The sequence below is a fragment of the Triticum urartu genome, chromosome 3, assembly GCF_003073215.2.
Source record: "Triticum urartu cultivar G1812 chromosome 3, Tu2.1, whole genome shotgun sequence".
NCBI lineage: Eukaryota > Viridiplantae > Streptophyta > Magnoliopsida > Poales > Poaceae > Triticum > Triticum urartu.
Window position 1 is genome coordinate 660,605,786 of NC_053024.1, and position 19,776 is coordinate 660,625,561.

The window sequence follows — 19,776 nt, forward strand, 5'->3', positions numbered from 1 at the left end:
TTTTTAGTTAACTGAACTTTAATTTCCTCTTAAGTCAAACACACAATTCAACAGAAAATGGACATTGATTTCAAAATTGTAACACGGACTAAACACTGGTTAAGAAGAAACTAAGCATGACCATTAGACTAGGATGAACATTAGATAAGCGAAAGAGCCTTCTTCAGACAAACGAATCTTCTTCTTCATTGCCGACACTGCAGCTGCCGCAGCGCAACTAATCCTCCTCTTCCTTGTCAGATGAAATCTTGATGACATTGTCATCTTACTCATCGCTGGAGGGGCCAATCGCCGCATCGATTTTGGCACTCAAGATCTGGGCATGGCTGTTGGACTCAGCGTGATAGGCCAGCTGGTTGGCTTGGTGTGCGCTCATTGATGCCATCACTATTAGGGAAAATCTTAATAGTAACGCGGGTTGAAGGTGTAGTAGTGGCGCGGGTGAGCACGCTACTGATACGGCGCTACAACTTGCGCCTACACATTGGGTCTCCACCACCTACACCCCATGAAGATGAAGCTGTGATGATGGATGCCTTAAACGTGACGGCCTAAGCGTCGACGTAGATCATGCGGACAGGGTGAGCTGGTGGGTTGATATTGACCAGCCTCACCCCCGTCGGTGGTTTTCATGTTGCGATTGTGAATTTGTTGATGGTATGTGTTTAGTCAGTCACATAGAATGTCATACTCAATAATCAACAGACATATTCTCTTATTCCTGGTAGGGGACTCCGACAAGGAATCCCTACTCTGCTATCCGTGCTAACTGCTTTTAACAAGCACACATGATTGATGTAAATACGTCATGCTTTTAATTCGAATTCTTCTGTTCTTTTGGGATGATATTTCACCTAGCTTCATTGTTTTGGATGTAATAAATGATGTATCCTTATTCGAGTTAAAATAAAATGCACCATGAAGGCTTTTGCCTCAACAACAAAAAAGAACCGCTTTTGCTATTCTCCAGGCACCTGAAAATTTATTCTATTTCAGTTAATTTTTTTTCTATGGCCTGGAATAGCCCACCATCCATGTAGCTGGCTAGGCTAATAATACTGGGCCAAAGCCGACCCACGGACAAAGGCTGTATATCCACGCAATATACGTCTTCAACTAGGGTTGCTTGCGCCACCACCATCGTCCTTGAGAAATTTAGGTCCTCTCGCCTCCGGCTGCCATCTTGGCGCTGAGAGGTGGGGGGACCTCAGATCTTCAAGACCTCTATGTTCTTCCCCATTGTTTAGTGATCATCATAATTTGTGAGAATAAATTTCCTCTTGTGCTTTTGACGGTGCCATCAGGTTAGAGAGTTTTCTGTCCTCCGGGATCTGATTATTCAGATCTGATGAATTTATATTGCTGTGTCAAGCCTTTTTTGTTGGTATGATCCTATGTGGAGGTGAAATCTTTCATCGATAACATGATGAAGATATAGTGATTCGACGGCCTGTACTTATAAGGGATCATCCCCGTCCTAAGTACGTGCATCGATCATGGCTTCCCATCTCTTTGGATGATCGGCTCAAGGCGCTTTTAAAAACCATTATTGGTAATGTTCGTGTTGGTGGAAGAGTGATAACATCGTTGCTCCAGTCATATTGCAGCCTCTTTACCAAAGTCTTTGAAGTATTTCTTCGAGCAGAGATTGACTCTGTGAAGAAAGTGATTTCAAGAGATTTCATTGTAATTCTTAGTCATAGAAGTTATTTTGTATTTTTTGGATTTTAGGTCTAAATCAGTTTACCTGTAATTGTTACGAGTATAAATAAAGTTAGAGGTGTTTCTCAAAACAAAGTTAGTGGAGGTTGCCTCAAAAAAAGAAAAAAAAATAGCGGATGCATGCAAACGTGTGTGTGTAAGTATTTGATCTGATTGCGTGTGCTATTTTTTTGCGAGAATACTTTCGATCTATTCATTTTTAATTATGACAGTACAACGAACACTAGAAATAATAAAAATTACATTCAAATCCGTAGATCACCTAGCGACGACGACAAACACTGAAGCGAGCGGAAGGCGCGCCGCTATCATTGCCCTTTCCTCACCGGAGTTGTCGGGAAGTCGTCGTGCTAAGGCCCCATAGGACCATTGCAGCAGAATAGCAACCGCTGCCGATGAAGAGTAGCGTAGATCGAAAGGATCCAACCTGAAAACACGTGAAGGATTGTGTATGCTGTGTTGCACGCTCGCGCGCAAAATGTGTTGTGTGTAGTGTTGCTGTGTCTGGGTCCACACGCGCGTGTGCGCATTTTCCATGAGTGAGTGTGCGGTTGCGTGAGTGAAAGAGAAATAAATGGGGAATCAACATTATTGATGTGAAATGCAATTCAATTTTAATGTGTCGTGAAACGACTAATCTCGTTATTTTGTGTTTTGAGCACTGGGTATAACATCGACATATGTATGTGCCAGTTATACTTATTATATGATTATATTATAGATCAACACAAGCTTTATGCATTTTGTTTGCAAGGTTTGGGCCATTATTATTTTTAGTTATTTCTTCATTTTCATTGTTCTTTTAGGATAATCCCAATGCCCCGAATTCATTCTTTCTTAGAATATTTTTCTATTTTGAAGTAAGACCACTTTTACAACTCCATCTTCTTTAGATTGAAATTTATATTTAAATAAAAATTAGGTTTTGTTTCGGTTCACACTTTTATATGGTTATGTTTGCTGGTGAAAAAAATGGCTGGGGACGGAAAAATCGTCTAGTTTCCTCCCGTGTGCTAATGTTTCATTTTTTATTGCTTAGTGAATCTTTGACTGTTGGATTTTCTCTGTTTAGGCGGTGACTACTTAATTTGTGAAATGCACATAAAATGGAATACATTTTTAATCAATCTGCTTAAATCATAATTATTATAAAGTTGCACTATTTTATGCTTGTTTTTGCATAGTATGGGAGAGTGCAAGTTTTGTTTTATATATGTGCAATTATCAATATATTCTAACCTCCCCATATAATAAAAGAGTTTGACCCAAAGTATTTATAACTTGTTCATGTTAGGCATAGTTCTATAATATAAATTTCCATTTTAAATTTCTTGTCATTCGTTTTAATATTAAACCACTCCCATAAGTCATTCTTCCTTAGAAATAAATGTGTTCTTATTAGTTTTTGTTCATGATCTAAATTTGTACTAAAAGCTAAGTGAGGTTTAGTTTTTAAATTTGTTCTTGGTCATGTTTTATCCTTTCTTCATTTTCTCTCGTCTTTTAGGGTAACACCAATGCCCTTAATTCATTCTTCCTTAGATGACATCACTTTCAACTTTTGTGTTTTTCTTCATTTTTTCTAAACTTTCATTTTCATTTTTGTTTTTTCCAGATAACACCACTTTCGTGATTCTATCTTCCTTATATTGAAATTTCTATGTTTAAATAATATTTAGCCTTTTTACTCCATATTATTATAGGTCTTTTATTATTGGTACAAAAGTGTCTGGCATGAAAAAATACATCTAATTTTCTCACTTGTGCTAATATCTCATCTTGTTTTTTGGTTGTTGCTTAGTAAATTATTTTATTGTTGGATTTTCTTTGTGTTACCGGTGACTATTTGTTGTAATCATGTGATTGCTTAATTTGTATTAGAGACTTAAAATGGAAATCATTCTTAATTAATCCACTTAAATTATTATTATTATTTGCACTATTTTACGTTTGTTTTACACAACATGGAAGAGTGCAAGTTTTTAGTAATTTATGTGCATTATGTTCTAATTTCCACATATAAGAGAGAATATGACATTAAGTATTTATAATGTGTCCATGTTAGGCATAGTTGTATAATATAAATTTTATTTTTAAATTTCTTATCATTCTTGGACTAAACCCTCCCATAAGTCATTCTTCCTAATAAATGTGTTATTTTGTGTTTTTGTTCATGATCTAAATTTGTACTAAAAGCTAAATGCCATTTTCTTTTTTCTTGTTATTTTCTTTTTTTCTTCATTTTCATTCTTCTTTTAGGTAATATCAATGGACTTAATTCATTCTTCCTTTGAATAAATGTTGTTTTATTTTCATTTTTTTGTTAGGTAATACCACTTAGCTTGACTTTGTTAATTATTTCTTCCATAGAAAGAAATGTGTTCCTATTTCATTTTCGTTTTTGTTTCTTCTTTGAGGTACGATATGGACATGTCTGCTTCGGATATGACCAGATATTACGTGCATACACATAATTCAGTATTTTTTGTAATTATAAAATATATTGTTTTAGTGTTGAGAACAAAAGACTAATATTTTTATGTGCGAAACTAACGAAGACGGAGATTTATACATGGCACGAGTCAATGCACAATTACCTTCTATGTTCTAATCAAGTCATGATCACAAATTCCAAAATAAGATGAGCTTAGGCTCGTACATGTTGTAGAATCATTGGTAATGCAAAATTTGCACGCGTTCACTTCTCCGGGAATGCAAAACTTAGATGCATCTACATGGATGCATGGTGCGTCCATGCAGGCAAGAGAAGAGCACATCACGAGGCTTTTGATCGGCTCCTATGTAGCGTGCAGACTTTGTCCATCGGATGTTAATCCGAGGGCATAGAAAAAAGTGACTGAAAGTTAAATAAAATTCAGGCACCTGACATATAGGTGCTCCCAGAAAGAACTCACATGCCACAGCCTCACATGTGATTCAAGATCGACTTGGAAAAAGGAAACCTGCAAATGGTGATTCCGTGTTGCGGTGTTTGTGAATTTTTTTGACATGCGGCGGACTTGATGAGGTTTGTCTTGTCAAAGGACGACGTCTCTGGATATGCTTTCCTTATGTGGTGGAGCGGTGCTTCATCCTGCATATTGATGACGGCGGATCTCGGCGGTGTGGTGCAGTGGAGACTCGGCGCCCGATGCACGGTGCTGGACTCGCGCAGGAGGAGGTTGTTGTTTGGCGTCATGATGATGTTGATGGCAGAGTGGCCAGGCAACGTAGAAGCCTCAATATGATCTGAAAACCTGTGGAAGATGGCGGCGACGACACATGAGTGCGTCTGACCGGATTGTGTCCCAGACCCGGTATGTGGCTCAGCTGGGGCTTCCGAATGAGTTTCGGCTTTCGGCTTTTGATGTTAGGCTTAGGTGAGTGGTTTGGATAGTGGCCCAGCTAGCACCCCTTCATCATATTGGATAGGAGTAGCGGCATATGTTACCAAGATGATGGATTCAGGCACATTGTTATAATACTTTGTAAGGTCCTCGAGAATAATCAATAAAGTGGCCGTATGCATCTCCCAGATGCAGAGGCCGGAGGTCATCCTTTTTTTCTAAAAAAAAATGCTTTCCTTACGTGCTTCTCTTGTTAGCGGGAACCATTGCTATGTTTATGGCCTTCTCTACATAAAATTGAGTACTTGGATGTTGCTTTTAAGCGGCATACGTGCTTCTCGTGAGCATTCTTTTTTGCCGATAATTGTAAACGACGTTTGACGTGGTCATCTCATACTCTTGGGGTTCTGTTTGCCTTTTTTTTCCTTGGCATTTTTCAACATTAGAATGCGTGCCATCATGTTATCTGTTTCGAGGTTGGTTGAAGCCAAACGGGACAGAGAGGCGCCCCTGTTGTGACACACGCAGGCTTGCCATCTCACGTGCGCACGAAACGCATGGACCGATCTGCTCTAGCCTAACATGCGTGTCCTCCTCCCAACTAAATTATGGGCAACGTAGCCGTGAGCCGCGCAACCAGATCACTGCCAGCGCCGGGTTCTTGTAACGTGTAGCGACGGGCTGGCCCTGCACCACCATACACCTGTAGTCACCTCACTGTTGGCGTCCGTCCGGGTCTCCGGCCGGGGGGCTGCACATGCCGTCGCCGGGAGGGACGGGCACCGTGTCCGTCCGTCCGGCCGTGTGGGGGCTCCAGAGAGACGGCCTTGAGTTGATTGCTGCATGTTACTACTAGCATCTAATGATCTCCACGTACTGCCTGTACCGCGTTCCTGGCAAACCAAGAAAAGCCTCTCGCCCCTACCCATCATGGCCATTGCCATGGATATGATGGTTCCTTTTTCTCGAGCTAGCCCAATCAGGAGGGTTGACAGCGGTGCTAGTAAGTGCAGGTACCTGTCTCCTCTCCCACCGACGGGATGCACAACCGCAAACCGATTCAGCGTAAAATAAAGATCTGACTCGCACGGTGACACACTTGCGTCTTCGTCATGGTGCAGACGCCAGAGTTTCCCCTTTTCAAACAAAAAAAATGATGAAATGAAAATCCCTTTCTCGATCTTCAGACTAGACATCTAGCGTCGTCGGCGCGAGCGCACACTTTTTTCTTAAGGCCTTGCTTTAGAAGATTGGGACTCAGTGGGTTGTCGATATCATCTTTGTAAAATGGTTCTGCCATTGCCGACTACTATGTATTCTGGTTGAGTAGTTTTATGTCATGGATTTGCTAGAGATCTTTCGTAATAAATTTGTGGAATTTATGTCCTATGATGCGGGTTTTAATAACCTTCTTTAAAAAAACTGTGCATCGATCCAAGTCATCTGAACCGCGCTAGATCGAAGGGCCAAAGAGGACCCATTGCATTTGGGCGTAAGACAGTTAACTAAGTAAGAAGATGGTAGCAGGTCTAGGACCTAGTAGGACCTAACTCAAGCCATGGTCCACATGATGTTTCCTTCGATAACATCCTAGGACATAAGTTGATGATTAAAAAAAAGGACATAAGTTGATCCTCTTTGGTCCTTCCATGGCATATTAGCTTGAATTGATTGTTACATGTTACTGCTACAAGTATCTAATGATCTCGGTGTACCCATTCTTGGAAAATCAAGAAAAGTCCTCCCCTCCCTACCCGTCCGCACATCCATCATGGTCACTGCTTTGGAGATCATGATTCCTTTTCTCAAGCCTGCCCAATCACAAGGGTTGACAATGGTGGTAGTAACTACAGGTACCTTGTCTCCTCTCCTAGGATGGGATGCACAACTGCAACCTGACTCAGCGTAAAGAAAGGTAAAAGCTAAAGGAGAGGAGATAAATAGAGCTTTTCGATCTTTTCCTCAGAGTCACGTCGTGCACTTGCGTCATCCTCTGGGAGAAGACATTTCATTTTTTTCTGTGCCATTGTACTAGCTTTGAGTAATCAGTTGGATTGGGCATAGTGAAATAAAATGGTTGCGTGCATCACTTGATTTAGAGGCTGGAGCTTTCCCTTTTGCGAAAAAATGAAAAGAAAATCGTTGTCCTGATCTTCAGAGACTGGATACCTAGCGACGTCGGTGTGAGCACACACTTTTTCGAAGGCATTGCCTCACAAGATTAGGTCTTAGTGGTAGGTGTTATCAATGTCATATTTGCAAATTGTTCTACCATTGCTGACTACTAAGTACTCTGATTGTAGGTTCATGCCATGGATTTGCTAGAGATATTGCATACTAAGTTTGTGGAAATTTATATCCTAGGATGCGGTTTTAATCTTTCTTAAAAAAGCTTGTGCACCGATTCAAGCCGCCCAAACCACGCTAGATCAAATGGTCAAAGATGATCAATTGCATATATGGGCGTAAGGTAGTTAACTAATCTAAGGAGATGGTAGCAGGCCTCTCCTAGCTAGGGCCTAACAGGACCTAACTCATGCCATGATCCATCCACATGATGTTTCCTTCGGTAATGGGCATCCTAGGACATAAGTTGATCCTCTTTGGTCGGTCCACGATATATGGGCTTGAATTGATTATTAAATGTTACTACAACTATCTAATGATCTCGGTGTATCTCGTTCTTTGAAAATCAAGAAAAGACATCCTCTCCCTACCCGTCAGCCCATCCATCATGTCCACTACTTTGGAGATCATGATTCAATTTTCTCAAGCCTACACAATCACGAGCGTTGACAGTGGTGGTAGTAACTGCAGGTACCTTGTCTCCTCTCCTAGGATGGGATGCACAACTGCAACCTAACTCAGCGCAAAGAAAGGTCAAAGCTAAAGGAAAGGAGATAAATGGAGCTTTCCGATCTTTTTGTCAGAGTCATGCCATGCACTTGCATCATCCTCTAGGAGAAGACATTTCATTTGTTTCTGTGCCATTGTACTAGCTTTGAGTAGTCACTTGATGTAGAGGACGGGCTTTCCCCTTTTCATTTTTTTGAAATGAAAATCGTTGTCCTGATCTTCAGAGACTGGATACCTAGCGACGTCAGTGTGAGCACACACTTTTTCCTTGAAGGCATTGCCTTATAAGATTGGGACTCAGTGGTAGGTGTTATCAACCTCATCTTTGTAATGGTTTAGCCATTGCTGACTACTATGTACTCTCATTGTAGGTTTATGTCAGGATTTACTAGAGATACTCCATAATACATTTGTGGAAATTTATATCCTAGGATGAGGTTTTAACCATTGTTTATAAAGCTTGTGCATTGACTCAAGCCGCCCAAACCGTGCTAGATCAAATGACCAAAGATGATCAATTGCATATATGGGCGTAATGTAGTTAACTAAGCTAAGCAGATGGTAGCAGGCCTCTCCTAACTAGGACCTAACTCGTGGCATGATCCATCGCTAGGATGTTTCTTTCTAGAATGGGCATCCATATGATAGGATGTGCTCCCCTAGGACCCAACTAATGTCACTCATGGTGGTGCACGTAGGAAGGCCGAACAAAATTGGCTTAAAAGAGGGGAGTGGTGTAGCAGTTGCTTAGGGTTCTGCCAGCGCCGCGTTGTTCCTAAATGTGTAGAGACAGGCTAGCCTAGAGGCATCATGCATCAATTGTCACCACAATGTTGACGTAGTAGGGCACGACGCATCCGGGTCTCCGTCCGAGGTGCTCGCAAACTATTGGAAATATGCCCTAGAGTCATTAATGAAATATTATTAAGTTATTTCCAAGTTCATAACTAAGTTTATATTCATGAGCTATAATTGCAATGGTTCTTGAATGTGAGATTTAGAGGAAAAATCAGCTGCATGTGTGGAAACATAAACAAAAAATCGATAGCTAGTCTTGCCTCCAAGACTAGCTTGTATATTGCAAATGATCATGTTTTCATGACCATGGGCATTGTTAAAGTAACAAGGGTGCTAGCAATAATGAGAACTCATTGTTACCCAATTTATGATATATTGCCAGATCCCATCGTAACTAATTATCGATATTACCATATTATGAGTTATGACTTACTTACTCATACATCCATTTTGCATCATGCTTTTATATCAATATTTACTGCATTATGGGCTGTTATTACACATTATGTCACAATACTTATGCCCATTCTCTCTTATTTTACAAGGTTTACATGAAGAGGGAGAATGCCGACAGCTGGAATTCTGGGCTGGAAAAGGAGCAAATATTAGAGACCTATTCTGCACAACTCCAAAAGTCCTGAAACTTCACGGGAGCACATTTCAGAATATATAAAAAATATTGGGCGAAGGAAGCACCAGAGGGGTGTTGGGTTTCGTAGTAATTTCAAAAAATTTCCTACGCACACGCAAGATCATGGTGATGCATAGCAACGAGAGGGGAGAGTGTGATCTACGTACCCTTGTAGATCGACAACGGAAGCGTTTGGTTGATGTAGTCGTACGTCTCCACGGCCCGACCGATCAAGCACCGAAACTACGGCACCTCCGAGTTCTAGCACACGTTCAGCTCGATGACGATCCCCGGACTCCGATCCAGCAAAGTGTCGGGGAAGAGTTCCGTCAGCACGACGGCGTGGTGACGATCTTGATGCACTACTGTCGCAGGGCTTCGCCTAAGCACCGCTACAATATTATCGAGGACTATGGTGGAAGGGGGCACTGCACACGGCTAAGAATATGATCACGTGGATCAACTTGTCTCTAGGGGTGCCCCCCTGCCCCCGTATATAAAGGACAAGGGGAGGAGGCCGGCCGGCCCCTATAGGCGCGCCAGGAGGAGTCCTCCTCCTAGTAGGAGTAGGCCTACTCCTACTAGGAGGGGGAAGGAAGTGGGGAGGGAGAGGGAAAGGGGGGCGCCGCCCCCCTCTCCTAGTCCAATTCGGACCAGGGGGGGGAGGAGGCGCGCGGCCCACCCTGGCAGCCCCTCTCTCTCTCCACTAAAGCCCATAAGGCCCACTACTTCTCCCGGTAGGGTTCCGGTAACCCTCCGGCTCTCCGGTTTTCTCCGAAATCACCCGGAACACTTCCGGTGTTGAATATAGCCGTCCAATATATCAATCTTTATGTCTCGACCATTTCGAGACTCCTCGTCATGTCCGTGATCACATCCGGGACTCCGAACTAACTTCGGTACATCAAAACTCATAAACTCATAATATAACTGTCATCGAAACCTTAAGCGTGCGGACCCTACGAGTTCGAGAACAATGTAGACATGACCGAGACATGTCTCTGGTCAATAACCAATAGCGGAACCTGGATGCTCATATTGGCTCCTACATATTCTACGAAGATCTTTATCGGTCAAACCGCATAACAACATACGTTGTTCCCTTTGTCATCGGTATGTTACTTGCCCGAGATTCGATCGTCGGTATCTCAATACCTAGTTCAATCTCGTTACCGGCAAGTCTCTTTACTCGTTCCGTAATACATCATCTTGCAACTAACTCATTAGTTGCAATGCTTGCAAGGCTTATGTGATGTGCATTACCGAGAGGGCCCAGAGATACCTCTCCGACAATCGGAGTGACAAATCCTAATCTCGAAATACGCCAACCCAACATGTACCTTTGGAGACACCTGTAGAGCACCTTTATAATCACCCATTTACGTTGTGACGTTTGGTAGCACACAAAGTGTTCCTCCGGCAAACGGGAGTTGCATAATCTCATAGTCATAGGAACATGTATAAGTCATGAAGAAAGCAATAGCAACATACTAAATGATCGGGTGCTAAGCTAATGGAATGGGTCATGTCAATCAGATCATTCACCTAATGATGTGATCCCGTTAATCAAATAACAACTCTTTGTTCATGGTTAGGAAACATAACCATCTTTGATTAACGAGCTAGTCAAGTAGAGGCATACCAGTGACACTCTGTTTGTCTATGTACTCACACATGTATTATGTTTCCGGTTAATACAATTCTAGCATGAATAATAAACATTTATCATGACATAAGGAAATAAATAATAACTTTATTATTGCCTCTAGGGCATATTTCCTTCAAGGGGGCCACCCACCATCCAGGAGGGTGGGGGGCGCGCCCTACCCCCCTGGGCGCGCCCCCTGCCTCGTGGGCCCTCTAGCAGCCCTCTGATACCCATCTTCTGCTATATGAGGTCTTTCATCCGGGAAAAAAAATCATAAGCAAGCTCACGTGACGAAACTCCGCCGCCACGCGGCGGAACCTTGGCGGAACCAATCTAGGGCTCCGGCAGAGCTGTCTGCCGGGGATATTTCTCTTCGGGAGGGGGAAATTATCACCATCGTCATCACCATCGATCCTATCATCAGGATGGGGTCAATCTCCATCAACCTCTTCACCAGCACCATCTATCTCATACCCTAGTTCATCTCTTGTATCCAATCTTTGTCCCAAAATCTCAGATTGGTACCTGTGGGTTGCTAGTAGTGTTGATTACTCCTTGTAGTTGATGCTAGTTGGTTTATTTGGTGGAAGATCATATGTTCAGATCCTTTATGCATATTAATACCCCTCTGATTATGAACATGAATATGCTTTGTGAGTAGTTACATTTGTTCCCGGGGACATGGGAGAAGTCTTGCTATAAGTAGTCATGTGAACTTGGTATCCGTTCGATATTTTGATGAGATGTATGCTGTCTCACCTCTAGTGGTGTCATGTGAACGTCAACTACATGACACTTCACCATTGTTTGGGCCTAGAGGAAGGCATTGAGAAGTAATAAGTAGATGATGGGTTGCTAGAGTGACAGAAGCTTAAACCCTAGTTTATGAGTTGCTTCGTAAGGGGCTGATTTGGATCCATATGTTTCATGCTATGGTTAGGTTTACCTTAATACTTCTTTTGTATTTGCGGATTCTTGCAAGAGGGGTTAATCATAAGTGGGATGCTTGTCCAAGGAAGGACAGTACCCAAGCACCGGTCCACCCACATATCAAATTATCAAAGTACCGAATGCGAATCATATGAGCGTGATGAAAACTAGCTTTACGATAATTCCCATGTGTCCTCGGGAGCGCTTTTCTTTATATAAGAGTTTGTCCAGGTTTGTACTTTTCTACAAAATGGATTGGGCCATCTTGCTGCACCTTATTTACTTTTATTACTTATCACCCGTTATAAACTACCTTATCACAAAACTATCTGTTACGGATAATTTCAGTGCTTGCAAAGAATACCTTACTGAAAACTGCTTATCATTTCCTTCAGCTCCTCATTGGGTTCGACACTCTTACTTATCGAAAGGACTACGATAGATCCCCTATACTTGTGGGTCATCAAGACTCTTTTCTGGCGCCGTTGCCGGGGAGTGAAGCGCCTTTGGTAGGTGGAATTTGGTAAGGAAAATTTTATATAGTGTGCTGAAATTTACTGTCACTTGTTACTATGGAAGATAATCCTTTGAGGGGTTTGTTCGGGGTATCTTCACCCCAACCAGTAGATTAAAGAGTTTCTCCTCAACCTACTGAACCTACTGAAAATGTTTACTTTGAAATCCCTTCGGGTATGATAGAGAAAATGCTAGCTAATCCTTTCACTGGTGATGGAACATTACATTCCGATTTGCACCTAATCGATGTGGATGAAGTTTGTGGATTATTTAAGATTGCAGGTATGCCCGAGGATGTTATCAAGAAGAAGGTCTTCCCTTTATATTTGAAGGAAAGGGCATTGACATGGTTTAGGCTATGTGATGATATGGGATCATGGAACTACAACTGATTGAAATTGGAATTTCATCAGAAGTTTTATCCTATGCATCTTGTTCATCATGATCGTAATTATATATATAATTTTTGGCCTCGCGAAGGAGAAAGCATCGCTCAAGCTTGGGGGAGGCTTAAGTCAATGTTATATTCATGCCCCAATCATGAGCTCTCAAGAGAAATTATTATTCAAAAAATTTATGCTCGGCTTTCTCTCAATAATCGCTCCATACTCGATACTTATTGTACTGGTTCTTTTATGATGAAGACTATTGAATTCAAATGGGATTAATTGGAGAGAATTAAACGCAACTCTGAAGATTGGGATCTCGAAAAAGGTAAGGAGTCAGGCATAACACCCAAGTTTGATTGTGTTAAATCTTTTATGGATACCGATGCCTTTCGTGAATTTAGCACTAAATACGGACTTGACTCTGAGATAGTAGCTTCTTTCTGTGAATCCTTTGCTACTCATGTTGATCTTCCTAAGGAGAAGTTGTTTAAATATAATTCTCCCGTTGAAGTAAAAGTAGTTGCACCTATTAAAGTTGAAGAAAAGACTATCACTTATAATGTTGATCCTTTTGTTCCTACTGCTTATATTGAGAAACCACCTTTCCCTGTTAGAATAAAGGATCATGCTAAAGCTTCAACTATGGTTCATAAGAGTAATACTAGAACACCTACACCCTCTGAGCAAATTAAAGTTGAACCTAGTATTGCTATGGCTAAAGATCTCTTGGCCGATAATATTGATGGGCATGTCATTTACTTTTGTGATGAAGCTGCTAGAATTGCTAGACCCAATACTAAAAATAAACATAGACCTGTTGTAGGCATTCCTGTTATTTCTGTTAAAATAGGAGATCATTGCTATCATGGCTTACGTGATATGGGTGCTAGTGCAAGCAGGGGCGGAGCCAGGGTTTGGACATGGGGGGGGGGGGGCGAAGAGAATAATGACTGCACCCGATAACTAACACTAACATACATTCAATTTAAGTAACATACATGGTGAAGAATTTTTATGTCAAAAATGTGCCTTCACAAGCTCTGTAGGTAAAACAAGCTTGGTTGTGATACAATATTTAATGATGATATCTTTCTTTTTCGTTCACACCATTTTGAAAGCATGTTTTTGGTTATCTCATTGACAATGAATCATAGTTAAATTACAAAAAGGCAAATCAGGCTTCTAGTTACACTCTTACTTATGCGTACATAATTCATGCTTGCATGTATCCTCATAAAACAATTACAATATACAACATACCTCTAGCTCTAGACTTTATTGCATAACCGCTTGATGATTTAGCACTCCAACTGACCAACATCAGCACCAGTGCACCACCAGCAATTCTACTTAGTACAAACAGTATGTAATTTAATTGACCTGCTTAAATTTACAGAACTACAACTAGTAATTTGTATAATGTACAATATTAGTATGTCTATACAATATATCTCACAGATCACGAAATCAGATTTGTACCTACGTGTGAGGCATGTAGCGAGACAGAAGACCGCAGTCGGCTGGCTGTTAACAACAGCTATTCGGCAGGCCGTAGTTGACAATCGTGTCCCACATGACCGCCACACCTTCACCAGTCGCCGGTGGAAACACTGAAGGAACCCCTAGATCGGGCGAGGCGGCAGTCAATCGAGATCGAGACCGTCGAGTAGAATTGAACATGATGGGGATATGCGTCAATGGTAAGGTGTATGCGTGTTTTAATGGATCAAAAATAGTCCGGGGTATGATAATGGATCAATTGAGCGTGTCGCTAATTATTTTCCTTTTGGGCTTTGGGCCATTCAGCCATTCGATGCTACAAGCTTAATTTGCTAATGGCCAGGATTAGCATAGCCCCCACTCTAATCTGTTGAGGGGGGTCGATCCATAGGGGGGGTCTAGCCCCCACTGGCTCCGCTCTGAGTGCAAGTGCAATACCTCATTATATAAAGAAATTATGCAAGATATTGCACCTGCTGAGATAGTGGAAATTTATGTTACAATTAAGCTTGCCAATAGAGACACTATTTCACCAGTTGGGATTGTTAGAGATGTTGAAGTCTTGTGTGGGAAATTTAAATATCCTGCTGATTTTCTTGTTCTTGGTTCCCCACAAGATGACTTTTGTCCCATTATATTTGGTAGACCCTTCTTGAATACTGTTAATGCTAAGATAGACTGCAAAAAGGATGTAGTTACTATTGGTTTGGGGGATATGTCTCATGAGTTTAATTTTGCTAAATTTTGTAGACAACCCCATGATAAAGAATTGCCTAGTAAAGATGAAATTATTGGTCTTGCTTCTATTGTCGTCCCTCCTAATGATCATTTAGAACAATATTTACTCGACCATGAAAGTGATATGTTTATGAATGAAAGAAGGGAAATAGATGAAGTATTCTTTAAACAGGGACCTATTTTGAAACACAACTTGCCTGTTGAAATTCTAGGGGATCCTCCTCCACCCAAGGGTGATCCCGTGTTTGAGCTTAAACCTTTACCTGATACTCTTAAATATGCTTGTCTTGATGACAAAAAGATATATCTTGTTATTATTAGTGCTAACCTTTCAGAGCATGAAGAAAATAAATTATTGAAAACTCTGAGGAAGCACCGTGCTGCTATTGGATATACTCTTGATGATCTTAAGGGCATTAGTCCCACTCTATGCCAGCACAAAATAAAATTGGAGAAAGACGCGAAACCGGTTGTTGATCACCAACGACGGTTAAATCCTAAGATGAAAGAAGTGATAAGAAAAGAAATACTAAAGCTTCTAGAGGTAGTTATAATTTATCCCATTGCTGATAGTCAATGGGTAAGTCCTGTCCATTGTGTCTCTAAGAAGGGAGGTATTACTGTTGTTCCTAATGATAAATATGAACTGATCCCACAAAGAATTGTTACAGGTTATAGAATGTTAATTGATTTCCGCAAATTAAATAAAGCTACTAAAAGGGATCAGTACCCTTTACCTTTTATTGATCAAATGCTAGAAATATTGTCCAAACATACACATTTTTGCTTTCTAGATGGTTATTTTGGTTTCTCTCAAATACCTGTGTCAAAGGAGGATCAAGAAAAGACAACTTTTACTTGCCCTTTCGGTACCTTTGCTTATATACGTATGCCTTTTGGTTTATGCAATGCACCTGCTACCTCTCAAAGATTTATGAGTGCTATATTCTCTGACTTTTGTGAAAAGATTGTTGAGGTTTTCATGGATGATTTCTCCGTTTATGGAACTTCTTTTGATGATTTCTTAAGCAACCTTGATCGAGTTTTGCAGAGATGTGAAGAAACTAATCTTGTCTTGAATTGGGAGAAGTGCCATTTTATGGTTAATGAATGTATTGTCTTGGGGCATAAAATTTCTGAAAGAGGTATTGAAGTTGATAAAGCTAAGGTTGATGCTATTGAAAATATGTCGTGTCCTAAGGACATTAAAGGCATAAGAAGTTTCCTTGGTCATGCCGGTTTTTATAGGAGGTTCATTAAGGACTTCTCTAAAATTTCCAGGCCTCTGACTAATCTCTTACAAAAAAATGTTCCTTTTGTCTTTGATGATGATTGTCTAGAAGCATTTGAAATACTTAAGAAAGCTTTGATTTCTGCACCTATTGTTCAGCCTCCTGATTGGAATTTACCATTTTAAATTATGTGTGATGCTAGTGATTATGCTGTAGGGGTTGTTCTAGGACAAAGAGTTGATAAGAAATTAAATGTTATCCAATGTGCTAGTAAAACTCTAGATAGTGCCCAAAGAAATTATGCTACTACTGAAAAGGATTTTTTAGCAGTTGTATTTGCTTGTGATAAGTTCAGACCTTATATAGTTGATTCTAAAGTAATTGTTCACACTGATCATGCTGCTATTAAATATCTTATGTAAAAGAAAGATGCTAAACCTAGACTTATTAGATAGGTTCTCTTGCTACAAGAATTTGATTTGCACATTATTGATAGAAAGGGAGCTGAGAACCCCGTTGCACACAACTTGTCTAGGTTAGAGAATGTTCTTGATGACCCACTACCTATTGATGATAGCTTTCCTGATGAACAATTAGCTGTCATAAATGCCTCGCACTGCTCCATGGTATGCTGATATGCTAATTACATTGTTGCTAAATTTATACCACTTAGTTTCACATACTAGCAAAAGAAAAAAAATTATATGATTTAAGACATTACTTTTGGGATGACCCACACCTTTATAAAGAAGGAGTAGATGATGTTATTAGACGTTGTGTACCTGAGCATGAACAGGAACAGATCCTACGCAAGTGTCACTCTGAGGCTTATGGAGGACACCATGCTGAGATAGAACTGCACATAAGGTATTGCAATTCAATTTTTATTGGCCTACTCTCTTCAAAGATGCCTGTAAGTTTGTCTTATCTTGTGATGAATGTCAAAGAATTGGTAACATTAGTAGACGTCAAGAAATGCCTATGAATTATTCACTTGTTATTGAACCATTTGATGTTTGGGGCTTTGATTATATGGGACCGTTTCCTTCCTATAATGGGTATACACATATTTTAGTTGTTTTTGATTACGTTACTAAGTGGGTAGAAGCTATTCCAACTAATAGTGCTGATCATAACACCTCTATTAAGATGCTTAAAGAAGTTATTTTTCCGAGGTTTGGAGTCCCTAGATATTTAATGACTGATGGTGGTTCACATTTTATTCATGTTGCTTTCCGTGAAATGCTTGCTAAGTATGATGTTAATCATAGAATTGCATCTCCATATCACCCACAGTCTAGTGGTCAAGTAGAATTGAGTAATAGAGAGCTTAAATTGATTTTGCAAAAGACTGTTAATAGATCTAGAAAGAATTTGTCCAAGAAACTTGATGATGCATTATGGGCTTATAGAACTACATATTAAAATCCTATGGGTATGTCTCCATATAAAATGGTTTATGGTAGAGCATGTCACTTACCTCTTGAACTAGAACATAAGGCATATTGGGCCATTAAAGAGCTCAATTATGATTTCAAACTTTCCGGTGAGAAGAGGCTTTTTGACATTAGCTCACTTGATGAATGGAGAACCTAGGCCTATGAGAATGCCAAACTGTTTAAAGAAAAAGTTAAAAGATGTCATGACAAAAGGATACACAAACGTGAGTTTAATGTAGGTGATTATGTATTGTTATAAAACTCTCGTTTAAGATTCTTTGTAGGAAAACTCCTCTCTAAATGAGAAGGTCCTGACATTATCGAGGAGGTCTATCGTTCCGGTGCCATAAAAATCAACAACTTCGAAGGCACAAATCCGAGGGTGGTGAACAGTCAAAGAATCAAACATTATATCTCAGGTAATCCTATAAATATTGAAACTAATGTTATTGAAACCGTAACCCCAGAGGAATACATAAGGGAAACTTTCCAGAACGTTTCAGACTCCAAAAAGGAAGGGGTATGTGGTACAGTAAGTAAACCGACTCCAAAATAGTTCTAATAGCAATTTTTCTCCGTTTTGGAATATTTAAGAAAATAGGAAAAATAAGAAGTAGTCCAGGAAGGACACGAGGCGTCCACGAGGGTGGAGGGCGCGCCCTACCCCCTGGGCACGCCCCCTGCCTCGTGGGCACCTTGTGTGCTCTCCGGACTCCATTTTCTTGCACGATACTTCTTTTGGTTGGTAAAATTCATTATATAATCTCCCGAAGGTTTTGACCACCGTACCACGCAAAGATCCTCTGTTTTTGTTTCGAGCTGTTCTATGGCAGATTAGATCAAGATGTCTTCTCAAGACTCCGACGGAGAGAGCTATGTATCACATCTCATTGCTGACCCAAAGACCTATGGGGACCTATCTCCTTGTGGTCGAACTACGGATGATGAGGAGGATACTCACTTGAGGATGATCAATGATTCAAGTTCGGAGGAGGAGGATGTCCCTCTACCTCGACCTGGGAATATGCACGTGAAGTTCAAGAAGTCTAATCTCCCCAAGAGGGCTAAACTGTCTAACAACCGATCTATTCCTTCTCGTTTTCGGCAGAAAAGCAAAGGAGATTTATGTGAAAAGATCTTGAAGCTGGAATCGGAGGTCGATGATTTAAAGGAGGAGATCGCTCTTCTCAATTACAATATGAAAAAGCTGAAGGCACAATTGTCATCATCACCAACAAAGAAGAACTGTGTATCGGGTATGGGCACTCCCCTTGGCAACTGCCAAGCTTGGGGGAGTGCCCCGGCATCGTATCACCACCACACTTTTATCTTTACCGTTTTTCTTAGTTCGAACCTTTTGGTAATATCTTGATCTAGTAGAATAAAGTTTTAGTATGATCTAGTTTTGAGTTTTTGCTTTATGATCCTTCTATGTAATCGAGTCCGCGAGCTATATATAATAAAGATTAGTGTTGAGTCAAGGGCTTGATTATCTTGCTATGATCTTGAGGGAATAAAAATAAAAGCGAAATAATAAAAAGAAAGAAAGAGATCATATGGATCTTATGGAGAGTAATGACTTCACATATAAAGGGTATGATGAATAAAAGTTGTTGAGAGTTGACAAACATAGTTTTGGTCATCGTTGCAATTAATAGGAAGTAATAAAGAAAGAGAGGTTTTCACATATAAATATACTATCTTGGACATCTTTTATGATTGTGAGCACTCATTAAAATATGAGATGCTAAAAAGTTGATGTTGGACAAGGAAGACAACGTAATGGGTTATGTTTTCTTACATCCTAATTAAATTATATTGTCATGGATCATCCAACATGTTGAGCTTCCCTTTCCCTCTCATGCTAGCCAAATTCTTTGCACCAAGTAGAGATACTACTTGTGCTTCCAAATATCCGTAAACCTAGGTTTGCCATAAGAGTCCACCATATCTACCTATGGATTGAGTAAGATCCTTCAAGTAAGTTGTCATTGTTGCAAGCAATAAAAAAATTGCTCTCTAAATATGTA